Genomic DNA, 20,305 nt, shown 5'->3' on the forward strand with positions numbered 1-20,305 from the left:
AGAAGGTTATAATTAGCAATTCTATGAATGGGGACTCTAGTATTGGTAAAGTTCTTTGTTATAATTCTATACTTTTTAGTGATATATCTTTTATTTCTTAAAACAATTTGAAAATTACATGGATTTGTAGCTTAAGTGAGTTGTCTGTTCATCTAATCTTAAGTAATTACATTGGAAGATGATTTACATTTCTTCAAACACTCATAATTTCACTTACCCTATCGAGACAAGAGGGATGAAGTTACAGAAATGTTTATTGTGCAAATGCGCTACGCGTGGAATATTTGATCATCTCTCGAACGATTTTAAAGGCTGGATGTATAAGGCTTTAAAGAAGTTTTTATTTGGTCCAATACAAGACGTGATAGGTAGACGCTAAGATACGCTACATACCAATAAGAGACATTAAGTGGTTAAGTTAGCCTTTTTTAGTTAAATATTCTACTAAAACTACAAGAAGTTATCTTTACTGTCTATTTTATGATTCTAAATGTAGCAGTTTTTAAGCGAAATTTGTTTCAACATTAAAAATGCTTTAAACAAAGCAAACGCTTTAAAGTTGTTTTTTTTAGAACAGACTCGTTCTAAAAAGTAAGTAAAGTATTGACCATTGTTTGAACTATTATAATTATTGATTATTTTTGTATACAGTTCTTTCATTCAAATCGCTCATTATTTTATCATTCCTTCTCATTTGTTTCTTGTAATCAAACATTGTTTGTAGTCGGTAAAGATTCTGTTATATTTGTAAAGTTGTCTGCTTTTCAATTATTTTAATAAATTATTAAAAACAATAAGTTACAAATAAACAAACAAGCTTCAAGACGGTAGAGCGGACAAAAATACAATAGTGAATAAAATAAAACATCTTATAAAGCGGCCGGAGAAGGCGGGAGGGGGCGGCGCTTTTCTTTCTCTCGCCAAAGCTCTCAACGGGACGTTAGGATAGAGTGGATAATATCGAATTACGATGAAAACGAATTCAGAGATAGATTGATTACAATTAAGCTAAGAAATTTGATGTCTGTCAATTTTGAATGTAGTTTATTTAGATCAACTTGTTTATTTAGAACTTCTGTTGATATTATATGTGTCAAGTCCTTAATATTTACGAATTGAACTACTGCTGTATGCATGTTAATCAAAACAAATACAAGAAATATCTTATGTATCTTTCGACTGACGAGTTTTTAATACATTTTCACACACAACGACAAAAATTGCAATATATTAAAATGAAAGTAAAATATGTTCGAAAGAGAAATTATTTTTAAGTAATGCACTTAAGATCAATTTACAATAAGTATATAATTATATTAATTTAAAGTACGTAATACTAATTATGTCGTAGTATTTTTAAAATGTTTTCATGCAAAAGCATGTCCACATTAATCTAACACATAGTTACGTAGCCGGCGAGATGTTTTTTCTCGTTTTATATTAAAATCGGGCGAGTGAAGGAAATTGTCAGACGGATAGGAAATTGGCCGCGCCTCTGGAGTCGTGACCGGTTGGCTCTATCGCTTCATAGTACACTGTACTATGAAGGCTCTATACTCTTGGAGTTTACTTATTGAATGTATTTAAAAAGATAAGCATAAATTTAATGTAACTAAACTGCCTAAATTATTTTAATTTTATTTCTAGGGGGGCAGAGTTTATAGAAAAAGCTATTCATAATTCTTCTATCATTCCAATTTAGTCTCTAGTATGTCCTTCTTTACGTTAACGTGGATTTTCGAACCGATTCCAGGCTATAAAGTCACGGGTTCGAAAACCAATGTTTAAAGTGATTACTCCTTTGTTAGAAAATAAATGTTTTAAACCAAGAAGAATATAACAACGGATAAATTAAAAGTATGTACGAGTACAATTAACTACACTGTAATTACAAAATATATGAATATTCTAGCCTTTAGCTGCAAATTATAAGTGTAATTATAACTTGGTTTCTTCCAACTACAATTTGATTTAGATGTTTGTATAAATAATATACTTTCAGGAATTTTACATACTAACAAATTTGGGACAAATTTAAATATATAGACTTGTACATAATTGACGTTATTTTTCAAATTAATCTTCGATCAAAAATACTTGGTTAAATAGATTATTGTTGTTCAATATAGTTTGAAAAAACTAAGTAACTATGATGGTTTAAAAATGATGAAATAATATAAATCTAAACTACATTTTAATGTTTGTCATAAATCAAAGCACTCACCATCTATTGCATATTATTTTATTCTTCAATGTTATTGCTGGAGACAGATAACAGCCAGCGGAAAGGACCTGCGTCTACACTGCAATGTTCACTGTTTTCGTCTGTTTTGATACAGTAGCGGGAGGAGGGATGGTTCATGTTTTTCTGGTCGTGTATTTATTTTATTTTGAGCGTCATTTCGGCCACGGCTCCCCTTTCTTAGATCGTTTCAGTAGGGCGTCCACTCTTATGATGTTTCTGATTTTCTGAAAAATAAAAAGATTCTGTTTTATTTCCTTAACAAGAATTAACAATCAACTTACTTTGGGTTAACTAATGTTAAATATGATATTTACATGACATTATTGCAAGCGTACTAGAAATTGAATACGGAATAATAAGTAAAGTAAACTTGACATACAAACAAGAATCATTACGAGCTGTCCGAGATATGCAACACAATTCAAATAAATACAAGAGTGATAATAATCGTTAGAAATCTGTACTAATATTATAAAGAGGAAAGATTTGTTTTGGATTTGTATTTATCTCAAACACTCTTTCACCAATAAACAACAACGTCATCAATAAGTAACATAGGCTGCGTTTTTATTATTTTTATATCACGCGGACTAAGTCGCGAGCAACAGCTAGTTGACTTAAAAAATACAAATACGCATTTCAATAATTATAAGCGTATTATAAACAAATCGATTATCAAATTTTAAATGTAGACACAGTAACAAAACATAGTTAATAAGATTTCTTGTCCCTTGTTAATAATTGCAAATGATAATGTGCCAATTACTAACTATTCATACTAACCTATATCATACTAGTTATACTTTATATCTATTAATACTAATATTATGAACAGGAAAGATTTGTATTTTTGTATGTATTGAAATAACTCAAAAACTACTGGGCCGATTGTAAAAATTATTTCACCATTAGAAAGGTAATTTATCTGTGAGTAACATAGGCTTATTATTATTACCAATGTTGATAAACTATTAATAAAATATTAAAATTAAAGATATGTTTTATTCGTTGTGTACACCCTAGCGCCCGGTCCAGTATCCCATCTTTTTGCGAGACTTTCTTCAAATAATTGTATAGATAACGCGGGACAAAGAAACGAACCCCTTCAGCCTGTCACCCCCTTAGGGTGGTGGGGGGGACATTTTTAGCGTCTTCGTCCCTCTTTGATCAGCGCTCTGACGACGCTGTTAAATTATCCGAAAAAAAGATGTCTGCTTACGATTTATAAAAAAATATTAGACATCCTGAGAAAAAATTAAGACAAAAATGTTGCCCAATCTAAATACAACAATTGTTAATAATCAAATGTTAACAACGTAACTATACCAGCAATAGTTACGTATAGGAATATGATTTTTTCATTGAACTCTCTGTATGTGTTACACATATAAACATTCTGCGCTTCTCCAGAAACTATGCCAAATTACTAAGTCCTTTGTGTGCGTAAATGTTTGCAAAGTTTTCGCTTTTCATATAAACACGTAGATGTATTTATTCACAAGTGCACGAAGTAGTTTTATAAAAAAACCTTCGTAACACAAACGCTAACGACTGTATACTGAAACGAATCACAAACACGTCGCTTTGTGATCGCCACTTATGATCTTTATTATTTAAAACCCTGTTACATGTACGTTGTTTCAGTATTCGGCTCAATGTCACTATCATACTAATACTAATATTATAAATGCGAAAGTTTAGACGGATGGATGGATTTTTGTTAGAGTTTGTGGCTTAAACGGCTGAACGCATTTTGATGAAATTTGGTACAGATCTAGAGGATAACTGGAAGAACACATAGGCTACTTGTATTTGTTTTTTTTTTAAATCCGCGCGAACGGAGTCGCGAGCGAAAGCTAGTTTTAAATAAACATACAAAAGTTTCTTTACCATGTGTTTAATGCTCGCGTAATTTAAAACTTTTTTGGTTGTTTAAATTTCTCTTTGTTGAAAGCTAGCCAATTTATAATGATTAGAGTGGACATAGTTAAACTGTCTGCAAAAAAAACTTGTTACACAACATTTTTAGACAATACAAAACAAGATTAAAAATTGTACAACCCTTTCCAAGCAGTATGTCATTACCATTCAAATAAGATCATTTTCTGTTAACCCCCTTTCGTAATGAAACACCGATCACCCTCTTTTTTTACTCGGCCGTGTAAAAAAGAGACATTTATCGAGATCACCGTTGATAGGAAAGGGACAAAAAACGAACCGTCCGTCGAATTTTAATTTTCTTAGTATTTGAATCTTAATTTTTCGCGGGGCGGTCTTCCCTTCTTGTCTCTCGCGCTGCTAGAGACGCTGCCTTTCTTTCACCCCTTTTTTTTAAGGGTGGTGGGTGGCCTTATCTTCCATTGTAGACGGATACCTAAGTATTTTAATTTGTTTCTCGCCGGAGGCCTTCTGTCTGTTTTCTTTTTAATTTGCCTTATTTACAATTAAGTAACGTAGGCTGTGGATATTTAGAGAATTCTGCTTACTAAAGTTTTATAAGCAAATGTACAACTGTATATATTTCAATTTATATACTAGCTTTTGCCCTTGGCTTAATCCGCGCGGTGGTAAAAAAGATTAAAAGTGGTTAATGAGTATTCCTAGACTACCATATGTTCTAAATTTATACTAAATGCAGCTGTTCTGGAGTTACATGGTAACAAATATCCATCCAAAGATAGTAATTTTGTTTAATTTACTTAATATTTGTTTACTAGTTAATTTACAATATCATTCTATGGAAAAAGACATTTCATACTCGCACATCACATAACACGTTTCGGTTTTCTTATTAGTGTTATCTCGTGTTTTCGTTTATAAAACCTATATCGTTATCTCTGTTTTTATTTACGGAAACGAGAGGAATGGAAACCCACGGTTATTTAGCAAGCTATCACGTATATCAGATAGAAGAAACAATAATCCACGTTTGTATGTCACATTCACAGAAATAAATCATTAATTTAATAAAGATCTGTTTGGAATATGAGAATATTTTATTCATTTACGGGTACCCAAAATAAGTATCTTTTTAAATAAATTGATAAATCGTGAGAGAATCATTGACCTTCGTCTTGCTTATTGGGAGAATGTTTATCCTTAGAGGTCTGTATTTACATTGTATATGTAAATTGTATTATAATAAAAAAAATAACACTATTGTAAATCCGGGGCGCGTAGCATCTAATAAATGATTACATAGAATTTAACATAGATAAATGAAAGATATAAAAAAATATCTACTAATATTTATTAATTCTGATTGCTTAATCTACGTCCAGTTCCAACCTAGATATAACTGAAGGCGGGCGAAGCTGAAATTGTCTTAATTTTTCATCTCGGCGACCGGCGCGCCCTCCCCGCATCTCCCGCGACCCACCCCCGCCGCGATCCCGCTCATAATTGTTTTTAATTTAAGAAGGGAATGAGAAACGGTACTTGTGTTGCTACAAGAAAAATTATACTCGTTGCGAGGAAAATTTTGTAGCAATTAAGAAAAAAAAAGTTGTAAATTTTGTTTTTGATTAATTACTTGATAAGGACTGTATATTGTTTAAAAAACGAGAATGACAGTACAAATATTAGAACACAAAAGCATTATAATAATGCTTATTCGATTACTTAAAGTTAATTCATCAACAGCTATAGTGATGGTTTAAAATCAGATTTTTAAATAGGTCTTTCGTAGCGCGGATGCTACGATTTAAAAGCGTTCTACTGCTACGTAAGTCTAAGGCTACGGCGTAGCTTGTAAAGAAGTGCGAGAATTCTTTTAATTGTTGAATTTACTTGTTTTGTATTTTTAACTGTGATTTATTTAAAAAAAATACCCAGTGGTATAGTGGGGCGTTGTGCTGGCTAGCTTCCAGGGGGCTACGTCTGTCTGCCTCCATCCGTTTCCGGACCTAACTCCCAAAAATATGTTTCAATTTTCCTTTAATGTTTTCTTTGCATTTGGCGTCTTAACAATACCGAGACATTTTATATTACCCGTTCGTTAATTTATTACATCCCCGCCGTAATTATCTTCTGCGGGGAAATTTAATTTAGTATTTTTAACTTGGCATTATTTTATTGTACTGTTTATGATGTTTAACATCATTAGTGTAAAAGAAAAAAATGTTTAATTTTTAATGTGAAAATCATCGAAACGGGCCATGAATTTCGCAATTTGTGATGCAGTCAAAAGACATTATGTGCTAGTTTGTAAAGAACCAAACGGTTAAAGTTATGTAAAAGGGTAAAGACTATGTAATCTATGTAATTGAAAGTTATAAATTCCTAATACAAGTTAAAAAAGTATTAAAGAAATAAATGTGTGTTAAAGTAAATAAAAAAAAGTGTGAATAAATTATTTACCCAGTCTAAAAAGTGTACAGATTTTTTAGTAAAACTTTTTTTTACTTAAAGCTTAAGTTGGATTCCATATATAAATCGTTATCTAAGGGACGTTTATTATAAAGTTTAGTTTTTACAAGGGGTCGGCACCCCATTTTATTTTTTATCAGGACAAAATTATAGATATGCGGCACGCGAAAGTACCGGTTAGTTATGAAATTGAAATTTTGAAAAATAATTTTACTTTAGTATTTTACAATTTGATTTTTTAGGTTATATACCTACTCTTGTAAACAAGATTATTTTACAATCAATATTGCGTTTCCATTAATGTTTTTATAATATTACTATTTACAATATTTATATTTATACAACAGCCAAAAATTATTACTACCACTATTACAAACTTTTAATTGGTTATAGTTTAGTTTTAAAAGTTTTAAATCTCTTATTATAATTTTTTACTAAAAAAACTATACATTTGTGGGATGAAATTCCACAGATTGCTTTATCATTCATTAATTTTACCTTAAACTACGATAAATAATAAAATCAACAGTTTGTCATAATTTGTAACTAATTTTTGAAAGCAGTATTTTCGTTACCCTGTATCCGATCTGTTCAACCTCCCTACTAAGGTGGTAACAAAACTTTCGAGCTGCGTCCCCCGCCAACGAAAGGGAGAAAAATAAATCTAAATTGGCGCAATCCTTTGAAATCCCCTACTTTTTCTGCCGCCATTTTCGACGAATAATTGCTGCCAAGCAACTTAAGAAAGTTCCATTTTATTGGAATGAACTACGAACTAATTTAAACTCTGTTACAAAGTAGTAAGTTCGCTTTTCGATAATCAATTCATACCAGATTTAAAAGGGTGATTTAAGAAGTGCATTCGAAAATATAATAAACGACTTTTAAATTTCTTTGAGTCTTTAAAACACGATTTTATGTATATTTTAAACATGCAATTATTTACTTCCCAATACTATGTTATTATACATATTTATAATAAAACGCCTGTTTCAAAATACAGTCTGAAAATAGAACCAGTAAACATATTGACCAAAAATTGCCAATTGAACAATGAATTTGCAGTTTTTTTTAATTTTATAAATGATTTTTTGCTTTTAATTTTGTTCAGGAAAAATCAAGCAATCTTCCCGAATGCCAATGTCCAGGAAGGACATGGCTATAACAGTATTAGAACCTTATTGAAACTACGCCGCCGGTACATCCGGCTGTACCGGAACCCGGCTATTACGTCACATCCTGGCGTGCGGAGAGCGCGGGCAAGTTCCAAATTAGAGTAATTTTTCACAAAGAGTGTCTACCCGAGAAAATGAGGTCATGTACGGAGGTAAAATAATTCGATTCTCAAACTATCAGAGAAGTTAAATTATATGACTTTCAGTGACTTCAAAAACTACAAACACTGAATTAACTAAATTTCACGAAATAGAAAAATATTGATTTAATCTTATTGTATTGTCAATTGAATTAATCCATACTAATATTATAAACAAGAAAGATTTGTATTTTTAGGTTATATAATATATAATATATACAATATTTGGTATACGTAAAAACTACTGGGCCGATTTTTTTAATTTTTTTTACCATTAGAAAGCTATCTTATCAGTTAGTAACGTAAGCTACGTGTTTTTTATTATATTTTTTATTTCACGCGGGTAAAGTCGCGACAAACAGCTAGTAACCAAATATAGTTGCAGTAAATTGTTACCCCACATGTGTATTTAAATTTCAGTCGATATAAAAATACCAAAGAAGTATTCTTAAATGTTATGACGACGTTAAACTCTACTTTAAACCCTTAACACGTAAAGTTTGTTATGAAAAGTTTATATCAAAATTGAATATTAAAAAGTGTAAGAGTAATACTATTAAAATGTTTGCCACCTCAAACGCAACTTCTAACTTTGAACGATGAAAAATTCGACTTGCCAACACGGACCGTTGGCAAATTAAAAAGTTCGTTCAACACTTTCGCCAAACTTCAAACTATTTCGGCGCCATTTTGGTTAAGCGTTTAACTTTTTAACATCCACTTTGTCATTACGTTGGGTAATTTAAGCCGCGAAAGATGTTTTTGTTTGTTGAAACAAAATTGATTACAATTATTTTAATAAGCGTTAATTTATATATACTATATGGGGAAATACAAGCTTGTGATACAAATTACACTTAATTTTTTAATCGAAATAGTGACATGCTTAAAAACCAAAATAATACATAACTTAATTTCAACTTACATTCGGTAATACATTAGAACCTCGATAACTCAAACCTCGGTAACTTAAAAACCTCTATACCTTCAAATATGTTCCCTTCCTATCAGAGCCCAAAACCTCTACAACATAGACATATAACTTAAAACCTTTATAAAATAAAGTATTTTGTGTTTCCCTTGGACTTCAACTTATCGAGCTTCTACTGTATTTACAATAATTAATTTCGCATACAAAACACAAAATATCCACTAATTATACTATGACAGACAGATAAAAAGCAATAAGAATACATCAGCAACACGCAGCATTCTCGACTTATCACGGCCGTATATCTAAATTACTTCTAACAAGATTGTCTCTAATCCAGCTTGCATTTCCAACTAGACTTCGGTAATCCGCTTCGCCTTTACACTCCTACTATTTACGATTCAAACATAATTAACGAGCCATTAAGAAAATTAGGCTACATTTGTACTTTAAGGATAACATTACGTTGTTAATAAAAGTATAATAAGTAAATTTTTGACATAGTACAAGAAAATAAAAAATACAGAAGAATCGAGCAACCTCTTGTTTAAAGTCAGTAAAAATAAATTATTTCTTTTATCTGACTACTTCTACTTTTAGATAGATTTTTGTAAAACAACGAAATAGGTATTTTTTCTATTAGGATTTTTTAGTAATTACGTTAAAGGAAAAAGGTCGTATTGAATGAATATTTATTTTTTCTTAATACTCGCATTGAACTTTTACTAAATTTTGTTGTGTACCTTCATTTATTTTAACGGTTACATAATAAGGCATTTAAAAACAAATTGTTTCATTTTCACAGAAATTCTGAGTCGGTTTGAAATATCTTAGAATTAAAGATAACAAGAAACAAACGGCGTAAAAATATTAATTCGCGGAGGGTGGCCGCCCTCCTTGGAGGATCTCGGAGCTTTTTTGACGCCCACTAGACCTTTTTTCCAAGGGGGAGAGTTTTGCAATTTAAATTTTATCTGTTCGTAATGACTGAGACGTTGAATTCAACTGGTCTTGATGCTTCTATAATTTATTTTCATATTAGCTGTTGCCTGCGACTTTAACTGCGTTGTGTCTAAAAAAAGTTTTTAAAAAAAAAGTTAAAAAGTTGTGTGTAAAAATGTTGCCTATAACATTCTCTCTCTACTTCTTTCTATCAATACTCTTACAGAATAAGTTATGTAAAAATAAGTTTATCCGTTTCGATGAAAATAGTTTTGAGATGACTCTTTTAAAGTAAAAGTTACTTTTCTAAATTGTTAGGTTTCAGTAAAAAGGTTATAAAGTTGTCACAAACTAACAATATTTGTTTGGCTAAAATTTAGTATTATGCTATCAAAGCCTATCAACTAACAGTAAAAACATACATATAGGTTGCTTGTATTTCTGTAGGGAAGATTAAGTATAAAAGTATAAACCTAGCTATTGCTTGCGTCTTCGTCCGCTTGAAATTTAAAAGTAACAAATAACACACATTATGTTACTCAGTGATAACTTAGCGTTTTAATGGTAACGGGATCTTTGAAATTGGTTATAATTTTTGAGTTATATTAAATACATACAAAAATACAAATATTATAATATTAGTATAGATTTCAAGTATAAATTACCTTTCTAATGGTGAAAGAACTTTTTAAATAGGCCTAGTAGGTTTTGTGTGAATCAAATACTTCCAAAATCCAATTATACAAAAATATCAATCTTTCCTCTTTATAATATTAGTATCGATAAGTATAGAGGTACAGATATAGGTTATGAAACCAGGGACATCTTGTTTTTAGACGCAACAAATATAGTAATCACATTTAAAATTAAATAAACGATTATAAACATGTGACATCATACTAATATTATAAATGCGAAAGTTTAGATGGATGGATGGATGGATGTTTGTTATAGCTTGTAGCCTAAACGGTTCAACGAATTTCGATGGAATTTGGTATAGATGTAGGGGATAGTCTGGAAGAACACATAGGCTACTTGCATTTGTTTTTTTTTAATTTCACGCGGACGGAGTCGCGGGCGAAACCTAGTCAACAATAATTCGTCTAAAGTGTATTGTGAAATTTTTCAATTCGCAACATCCATCACGTGCAAACTTTTGCGCGCCAATTTAACAGTTTAACGTCCGCCATTTGTAATCGACTCGCGAATAAACTCACACAGTTTCCCGAGCTTTATGAGAATATTGTTTCATATAAAGCATTTTGTATTATGATTTTTTTTATAATTAAACAGAACATCGAAAACTCTTATCATTGAATATCTTAGAGAATGTGTATAACCGTTACAAAGATATAATTATATTTATAGAACAAAAAAAATAAATCGAGATATGATTGAAAAATTTTGGAAGCTATTGGAAATTTTATGAAATAACACAAGATCTAAGTCGCAGACGCTTACTGGTATGTTAGATATTTCAAATATAGTAAAAAATACATTTTAACTCTATTAAAGTATGTTAGTTATTTTAAAATGATATTATCTATACCAATATTAAAATGAAGATAGATTTGATTTTTTGCATTGAATAGTCTATGTAGCTAATAAACCGATTTCAGAATATCTTTAACATAAGAATGCATGTTTGAATAAAATAGGCTATATGACATCAACAAGAAGGGTATGGATATGACAGAAAAGATATTAGACGTATATTCTTTACTATACAAACGAAGCTGGGGCGGATCACTAGTTTTATAAAGATGTTCAATTCAAACGAACGTTTTAGAAATTCGTCATTAAAACATTTATTCCCTTTGCGTAATTAAAAAATCGTGTCGACCGGCAAATAAAATCAATTCCAACCCCCTTGACGGGGTGAGTTTTCCGAGGAGTTTTTCTGCCAACCCCTTCACCTTTAGACGCTGTCGTAATTATATTTGTGTAATGATTACGAAGTTTTGATGGACTGCTTTAAGCCTCCGTTGAACCCTTTCTAAGGTTTCGATACATTTATAGATATATAGGCAAAAATTATTGCATTTAAGTCCATTCTAAACATTCAATAAAACATTGTTATTAATTTAAGGAGATAATGATTTACATTAAAAATAAACCTTAACATGGATAACGATTTTTTGACATATTTATACAATATTTATGTAAAATTTTATAAAAGTTTCTAAAAAAAATTAATAAACTAGCTTTTGCCTGCGACTTCGTCCGCGTGGAATTAAAAATAAAACAAAAGTGTGGAGCCTATGTGTTCTTTAAGACAGTCTCATCTGTGACACTCTACATCTGTACCAAGATTCATTTCCGTTTAGGCTAAAAACTCTAACAAACATCCATCCATCTAAACATTCCCATTTATAATATTAGTATGATAAATTATAAAACAAAGGTACACAGACTTTTATAAGCAGAGAGTTTAAAATTGAAAATTAATAATTCACAAGTACTTTTCTTAGAAAAATATTTAATCTTCCACTATTTTCAAGTTACCCCACCGCCATATTGTGCGGGCGGCTCTGAGCCTTAACACCCACTAAGACGCCTACAGAAAAAGCTTTGAATACAAACAAAAATGTCAGCCAATGGCAGACGACGACGCCGGATAAAAATGTAATCGATTGTGGGGGAGAGGGTGACGGTAGACATTTTTATATTTGCTGCCATTTATCTTGAACTCAAAATAGAGCACGGTCTCTGTTACTTGTAATAAATTACAAAAGTTTACCATGGTTTACTTTTTTACTGTTCTAATAGTACTATCATTAAATAATTGTCGAATTAATTTTTTTTTCTGTTTATACCTTACTAATGTTATAAATGCAAAAGTTTAGATGGAAGGATGGATGTTTGTTAGAGTTTGTAGCCTAAACGGCTGACCGGATCTCGATGTAATTTGGCATAGATTTAGAGCATAGTCTAGAAGAAGATATACGCCACTGACTTTGTTTTTTTTATTCCACGCGGACAGAGCCAAAACAAAATAAGAATTAACTATTTAAGACATATGTTAAAAAATAATAAAGCTCACATTGAGAAAAAAGGGGAAAAGGTTTACGAACCGTACAGCCAAAGTATATCGTCCAGTATGTTTTACAATAAAAAGGCTTACTTACTTGGCAATCTCGAGCACAATTTTATCACAACTATCCAACGACGTGGTCAAAATTCAACTGTTTAGTTAACCCTTTACATGCAGTAGGTCAAAAGCTGTCTTACCGGTTATCTTGTGTTAGGGGCAGCACAAAAGGTAGGAAAGGGTTAGCTGGACATAATGGAAGCAACTTCGCTTATAAAAAAGTAACGACCACATTGCGCTAATAATAACGGATGGCATTATAATATTTGGACCTATTTAAGTATCCAATGGGCGCTATTGTGATTTGCGGAACTGACCTAACCGGTTCCGGCGGTTTGTTTGATTTCACTAGTGAGGGGACGTTATCGATAGTTTGATGCTCTAATGTTAATTCGTTTTGATAATAATTTATTTAGTTGAAAACTGGCCTAATATTTAATTCTTTTACATCCGTTTTAATCCGATAGTTATGTTTAGTAAATAATAATAATTTATAGAAATGTCAATAATAATAAAATATTTTTCACAATAACCAGACTTGATAGTTTAGAATTGAGATAAAAAAATAGACGAATCTTATGCACTATTTTAGTAATAATTTACCATTACTTTCTTAACATTTTACAAAGTACATGTATTTTATCTCGATAAAAACATTTTATTACGACAATATTTGAAAGGCAAGAAGAATTTAACGTATCGATATTTTATTCGCAAACCCTTACAAACTAAAGGGCAGCACGAATGGACAAAATGCAAAAGTACAATTAAAAAAGGTGAAGAATTGTCCGCGATGACAATGGAATTTGCATACCGGTATGACCGGTTCTCACGGCTGCAGCCGGCCGTGCGCCCCGCACCCTGCGTTATACACCTAGTCGATGTCTTAACTAATTAACACCTTATGCGCGCCATGTGTATCTTTTTGTCACACAGTGTCTAGAATACTGTGTATGTGGCCTAGGAGGCATGAATTTCAAATGAAGTATCACTTTTAATTGAATTTCAAATCACGTTTATCAAAATGTCACACGGATAAAAATCCAAGGAAAAAAGGGAAAAATGGGGGTAAAAAACAATATATATTAAGTAGTTTTACATTGTAATAAAAAAATATAGTGTATTTTTTTTAAACGCTCGGTCTGACGCTGAGGGTGTTAAATACAACTCTTACGAGATATTCGTAGATATCTTTGATTCGTAGCGGTTCTGAAAATTAGATGGTTTTCTGTAGTAACTTAATAGCTACGCGGGGGTTCAGATGCGTAAAGTATTAAGTCAAGTTTCTTTATTTATGAAATATACGGTCGAATGAAACTCCTTGTAACAGCGTTTTAAATGACACGGCCACGTAATTACGTAAAACGAAATAATTGAGTTGAAGTAAGTACATAGTTAACTGTTTGTGAAAAGTCGTTTTATTAAAAATGTCTATTTACTTTTTGACAACTTTTACGAACGTTTAATAGTTTAACATTTAATAGTTTTATTAAATTATTATAATTATTTTCTATATTTAACACTTTATTAGTTATTATAAAAATTAAACTATAATTAAACTATACTGATATAGTCATTAACTTCAGACCTAAATAAGGAAATTCAAAAAAGTCATCAGCAAATCTACTAATGTTTGATTTTTATAGTAACTAATAAAGTGTCTAAATATAAAAAATAATTAAAACAATTCAATCATCCACTTGCCCTCATCCCTTATGGAGGGAAGGCACAGTATGTGCTGCTCTTCCATACATCTCCATTAGCCGTCATATCTGAATCCACTCCTTTCTTAAGCATATCCTCTTTCACACAATCCATCCATACTTTCTTCGGTCTTCCTCTACCTTTGTAGTCATCCACATTAAATCTTAACACTTTCTGGTTTATGTCATCATCGTCTTGTGGGGACATAAACTAATTATAATAATTTAATAAAACTATTAAATGTTAAACTATAAACAGACTAATTAGTTAATGATAGTCCTACATTTATATTCAATAACTAAAATTTGGTAATCACATTTTATATGATACAGAGTCTTTCCGAGATGTTACGAATCATAATTTCATAAACAATGTACATGAAAATACACTATTTGCGGCATAATAATAGACCAATTGAAAATAATTCAATGTCCAACTTCTAAGTAACCACAAGAGAACCTATGCCAGATACACATGTCTGTACGTTTATTAATATGTAATAATTTATTACTCAGGGAGTAACAAATTCTAAAAGCCATCACATAAATTTCTTAAAAGCATACATTCAAACATCTTTAAAGAATATCGGTACATCTTTCGTTAACAAGTTGCATAAATGACCCTAAGTACAGTGAAGACAATAAAACAGGGTCTATAATAAGGAGTCGGGTCAAACAGACATCATGTCTTTGTTATTCAAATTAATTTCATCTTATTATTGGGTAACGAAGGGGTCGCCGTTGTAATAACATTTGTCTTTCTTTTTAAATGATCGGACAAAGCGCGAGATGCTGAGGGTGATCATGAGAAAATTATAAACGATATGGGACAAGTGCTACTGGGCTAATAACCCACAATAACATGATTTGCCTGCGATGAGATGAAACGTCTTTGTATTGTGTTTTGATTTCAATTTTTTGACAGTTATGCCTATATTATCAGGGATAAAATGTAGTATAAAAATATGAAAAAGTTTTCTTATGCTAAATTTGTCAAACGCAAGCTCACTTCTTATCTCCTTTGATAGTAACAAAATTATGTCTATGAAACTAAAACAAATTGAATTTATTGCAGCGCCATCTATTATAGAGTAGCACAACTACAAAATTATGCGCCATCTATGAACGAGTAGCTGGAAGCTATTTACCGCCATCTATGAACAGAAATGTAAAATAATTTCCTGCCATCTCGTATTCAAAATTAAAACTAATTTGTCCCCTGGTGTTGAGTAGTTAACTAAAATTTCACATAAAGAAATTATTTCATGGTTAAATTGGGCCTTCCTTTAGTTTTATAAAAAATCCAAACATTTCTTTTCTTTACTTCATTTTGCATGAACAATTACCAAAAATTTATTTTATCCCAAAATATGTCGCCTACTCTCCAATAGATGTCGCCATAAGACTCCGTAATTATGTCGAAAGAAAATAGTGAAATCGCCACGAGGTGATTCCAATCAGATCAAACAGTCCTTGGCATTTAAGATATTCAACTAAACAAATCAAGAGTATTCCTAATTGAAATTTTTATTCCTGAATATGTTTTTTGGCAACATAATGTTATACGACTATTAAAGTTTTAATCTATATCTATACTAATATTATAAAGAGGAAAGATTTGTATTTTTGTATGTAATGAAATAACTTAAAAACTTTTGAACCGATTTCAGAAATTCATCATTAAAAAGCTACATTATTATTGAATAATATAGGCTTTAATTTTTTATTCCACGTGGACGAAGTCACGAGCAAGGGCTAGTTATGTATTTGTTTATATAATCTTTTACCTAAATAGTCCCGAGTATTATCTATTAAACCTTGATAGTTAAATAAGAATTTAAGTTAAAGCTAGAAAAAAAAATACCCTTCGTTGTCATATCGATTTTCACTGAAACAACATATGTATAAATATGTAACAGCGTCTTCAAATTACATTCAAATTTGGACGTCTGTTAGTTTGTCAGAGTTTAGGGAGCGAAGTATTTAATATTCGTTTCGCTATTTTGCTGTTAGAAAGTCTACCTGATACCTTAAATATAGTATAGTTAGCATTGAGAGATAAGGAGAACTTTATTCTGCTAGGAATCATTAAAACAATAAAATAAAACGAACAATCATCCAAATAAATTTACAGCACCAATATTGAAAAATTCCAACCAACAAACGCCCTGAGACCAATGATAAACAAGAAAATAAACTGCCCCAATAAAAACTCCAATATACAAACACTCCAGCGATCCCCTGAGTGACGTGTGAAAAAACAAGCCCGCGTTAAACGCTACATTAATGTGAAAAGTCAACTACGTGTAAAAAAATTAAAAAAGTAAAACACTCCATCGTAAACCGTCGGACAAATTACAGTGTCGGGGGTATAAAAAAAATATAAAAAAAGGTTAAAAAAATCACGTTAACACGGATGCGGGAACAGTAAATTAATCAGCGGCATAACCCCGGGGATGTGCGGGTAAAAATCTGTTAACCTCCCGCAGTTTCCCGACAAAAAATGCCTTCGGACACTTAAATGGCCATTTGTATTCCCCGTACCGGCCCGTACGGGGATGGACGGGAAAAATGCACGTTAAATATGTTCAACGTTGAGGGGAACTGGCTCCGAGATTTACTGGATAGAGTGAGTTATATTTTTTTATCTTTCTTACGGCTGAATTCTGAAACGAAACTCAAATAAAATGCGTCTTAAGCGTAATTTGTATGTAATGTTATTTCTAAAACTAAAATTTTAACGGAATTTAGAATTTAAGCGTAGCTTTATTTGAGATGCGACAGACGTTAGTAATTAGTCGTTAATGTCATTTTATGATGTGTTATTAAACTACATATATTTTACACTTCATAAACTGACATCGCCAGCCGATGATGTAGACCAGAGCAGTTGCTCTCTGCTCTCCCTGAGAACGCGTATGATTAGAAATACAAAACAGAAATAATTTTATTGAAATATAACAGATTAACAATAAACAATAACAGTTATAACCAATTAAAAGATAAATACAAATAGTGGTTAAAATACGATTAATCTGGTGATGCCCACACTAGGCAATGCCTGTATCGTGGGCATCGAAAACAGCAGGAAAAATCTTTTCTTTTGCGTGCAAAATATCAGAAAACCGCTTTAAGAATTGCATATACACGCTTCCTAGTTTTCCGTTTCTCCTCTCTTGAATTATAAAATAAAAACATTAAAAAGTCATTACAGTTTTTTGGCGGGAAAGACAATTTGGGCAAAGATTTCTGTATCTTAGTTTCCTGATTCAACGAACTTTAACTTCTTTCACAAATTCTTAAACACCCATTCTAGCATATTTATAATCCTCTATCAAATCAAAATATTAAATTGAATAACCAATAAGACAGACATATGTATGTACATACTTACACAATATTCTAACTAGAAAACTTTCTAATTCTAGTGTCAAATGGGGACTTATAAACGTTTTTCACAATACATCGAAATTATTACTACACAGTATAAAAATTAATGGATTGATTGTATGAAAGAGGATCTGCTTAAGAAGGGAGTGAATATATCAAATACTAGCTGATGCTCGTAACTTCGCCCGCCTGAAATAACAAAACATAGCCAATGTTACTAACGTAGCTTACTAAAAGTGAGAGAATTTTTTAAATCGATCTAGTAGTTTTTGCGGTATTTCAACATATACAAAATCCGAAAATACAAATCTTTCCTCTTTATAATATTAGTATAGATATGATGGCTGATAGAGATGTATGGAAGAGCAGTACTGTGCCGACCCTATTAGGGATAAGGACAGGATGATGATATGTATAAAACAAATTCACTACCCGCTGTTTGTATGTATCCTTAGATCTTTAAAACAACGTATTTTGATGCAGTTTTTTTTTTCATAGATAAAGTAATTCAAGAGAAAGGTATGCATGTATAACACATCGTGACAACTTTATCCTACTCCCGTAAGGTTGGTTTTCGTCCTCCAAATAACTCTATCATCCGTTATCTCAGTCATCATTCCCTTCTTGATCATATCACCTTCCCCGCAATTCATCCATCTCTTCCTAAATCTATCTCTACCGGTGTACTCCTCCACATTCATTACTACTCTCAAACTTGCTGTATTATATTCATTTACATTATATTATACACTAGCTTTCGCTCGCGACTCCGTCCGCGTGGTATTAAAAAAAAAAAAAAACCAAGTAGCCTATGTGTTCTTCCAGACTATCCTCTACATTGACTGCCAAATTTCATTGAGATCCGTTCAACAGTTTATCCATCCATCTAAACTTTCGCATTTATAATATTAGTAAAATGTGTAATATAAAAGAGAATATTGACAATTTTAGAGGTTTCCAATGTGATGTAGAAAAAAATATATTTTCGTATCAGCATTAAACCAAGCAGCCAGTTCGGATCGCTAGTGAGTGATAAATTAAATCAATAACCGTGAAATCTAAATAAGTGAAAATAACAATAGTAATGTGAGTCTTAAATTTGTAACGTAGCTACCGATTCTAAGATCGTTCGTAAATTTATCACCGGTGTCGTATTCTGAAGTCGTTCGTTTCGTAGTGTTCGGTATCGCGGGCAACAATCGTCGGGCGAGCGGGCGCTATGCGGGCCTCAGCCTCACATAAATTTTACTGCTATAATCTCAGTAACCGCAAGACTCACTGGGTGGAAATTTTAAGATATACGTGTTTTGTAGCGTCAACAAAAAATAATTATTAAAACATATTATTATACGAATTAAAGGAATAGACCACTTTAAATAAAACCTTGGTATTTCCACATTATCTTACTAATCTTAGTAATATTATAAATGTAAAAGTTTGGATGTAAAATGTTTGTTCGAGTTTGTAGCCTAAGCGGCTACGGCTACGGCTATAGATAGCCTGGAAGAACGCATAGGCTACTTTTTTATAACATGCGGACGGAGTCGCGGGCGAAAGCTAGTATGTATTATGTAGACATAACAAATGCTTTAAATTTTGTCATAATAAAAATTGTAATAAGCAGATTTTCTTTTTTTTAAGGAAAGTCAAATTAAAAATCAAGGATTTCTTACAAACATGTAACATTACACATAAAAAATATGTACTCATACACAGGTCTCCTAGATGTAGTAATTGCATCTAATTTTTATGTGGTTATTAATTTTTGTCAATTTAAAATTAAATTATGTATAATATATATTATACGATTTCAATAAAAATAAATAAATAAGTATATTGGGCGGTACCGAGAACCAAGAATAACATTAATAACAAAACGTAGAATCAACCATTATTTTAATGTATATGTTTTTAATGTATAATTGTAAATGTTTAACGACTATTTTGCCGACCGTACCTGTTTCACTAGGTCAACTTCTAACAACGTCTTTGAGTTTAATCAAAGGAAATTTCCAATTAAATTGATTACGATCAGAACCAACATCCGAGCGCGGCCCGACACCGAATTTTATCTGTATTTATGTTCCACAGAATCGTTTTGGAAAATTACATCGAAATATTTGTACAATTATAATATTTTATCCGGAATGTGATTTGGGAATTAATTGCTATTTAAAAAGAAAAGTGAAGTCTCTAAAACTTAGTTTTATATTACAAAAAAATATACAAATGACATATTTGATAAGTTGAGTATTGAAAGAAATCTGAAATTAAATATTATATTAGAGGTCTCTATTATATATATATAAATATATATATA

At 31.3% G+C, this 20,305-nt stretch overlaps 1 long non-coding RNA gene across 3 annotated transcripts in view; it reads right to left on the reverse strand.

The window, feature by feature from the left end:
- LOC106111377 overlaps positions 1–20,305 on the reverse strand; it is a 41,951-nt gene that overhangs the window by 3,677 nt on the left and 17,969 nt on the right. The window contains exons 1-2 of one of the 3 annotated variants that reach the window (XR_001226164.1): positions 13,033–13,102; positions 2,225–2,469 (exon numbers count right to left, since the gene is read on the reverse strand). This is a non-coding gene — a long non-coding RNA (uncharacterized LOC106111377). Of the gene's footprint in view, positions 1–2,224; positions 2,470–12,929; positions 13,006–13,032; positions 13,103–20,305 lie in introns of those variants that run through there. The other 2 variants (XR_001226162.1, XR_001226163.1) reach the window with 2 other exon arrangements.

Source organism: Papilio polytes, unplaced genomic scaffold (genome assembly GCF_000836215.1).
Source record: "Papilio polytes unplaced genomic scaffold, Ppol_1.0 DF824169.1, whole genome shotgun sequence".
Classification (NCBI taxonomy): Eukaryota; Metazoa; Arthropoda; class Insecta; order Lepidoptera; family Papilionidae; genus Papilio; species Papilio polytes.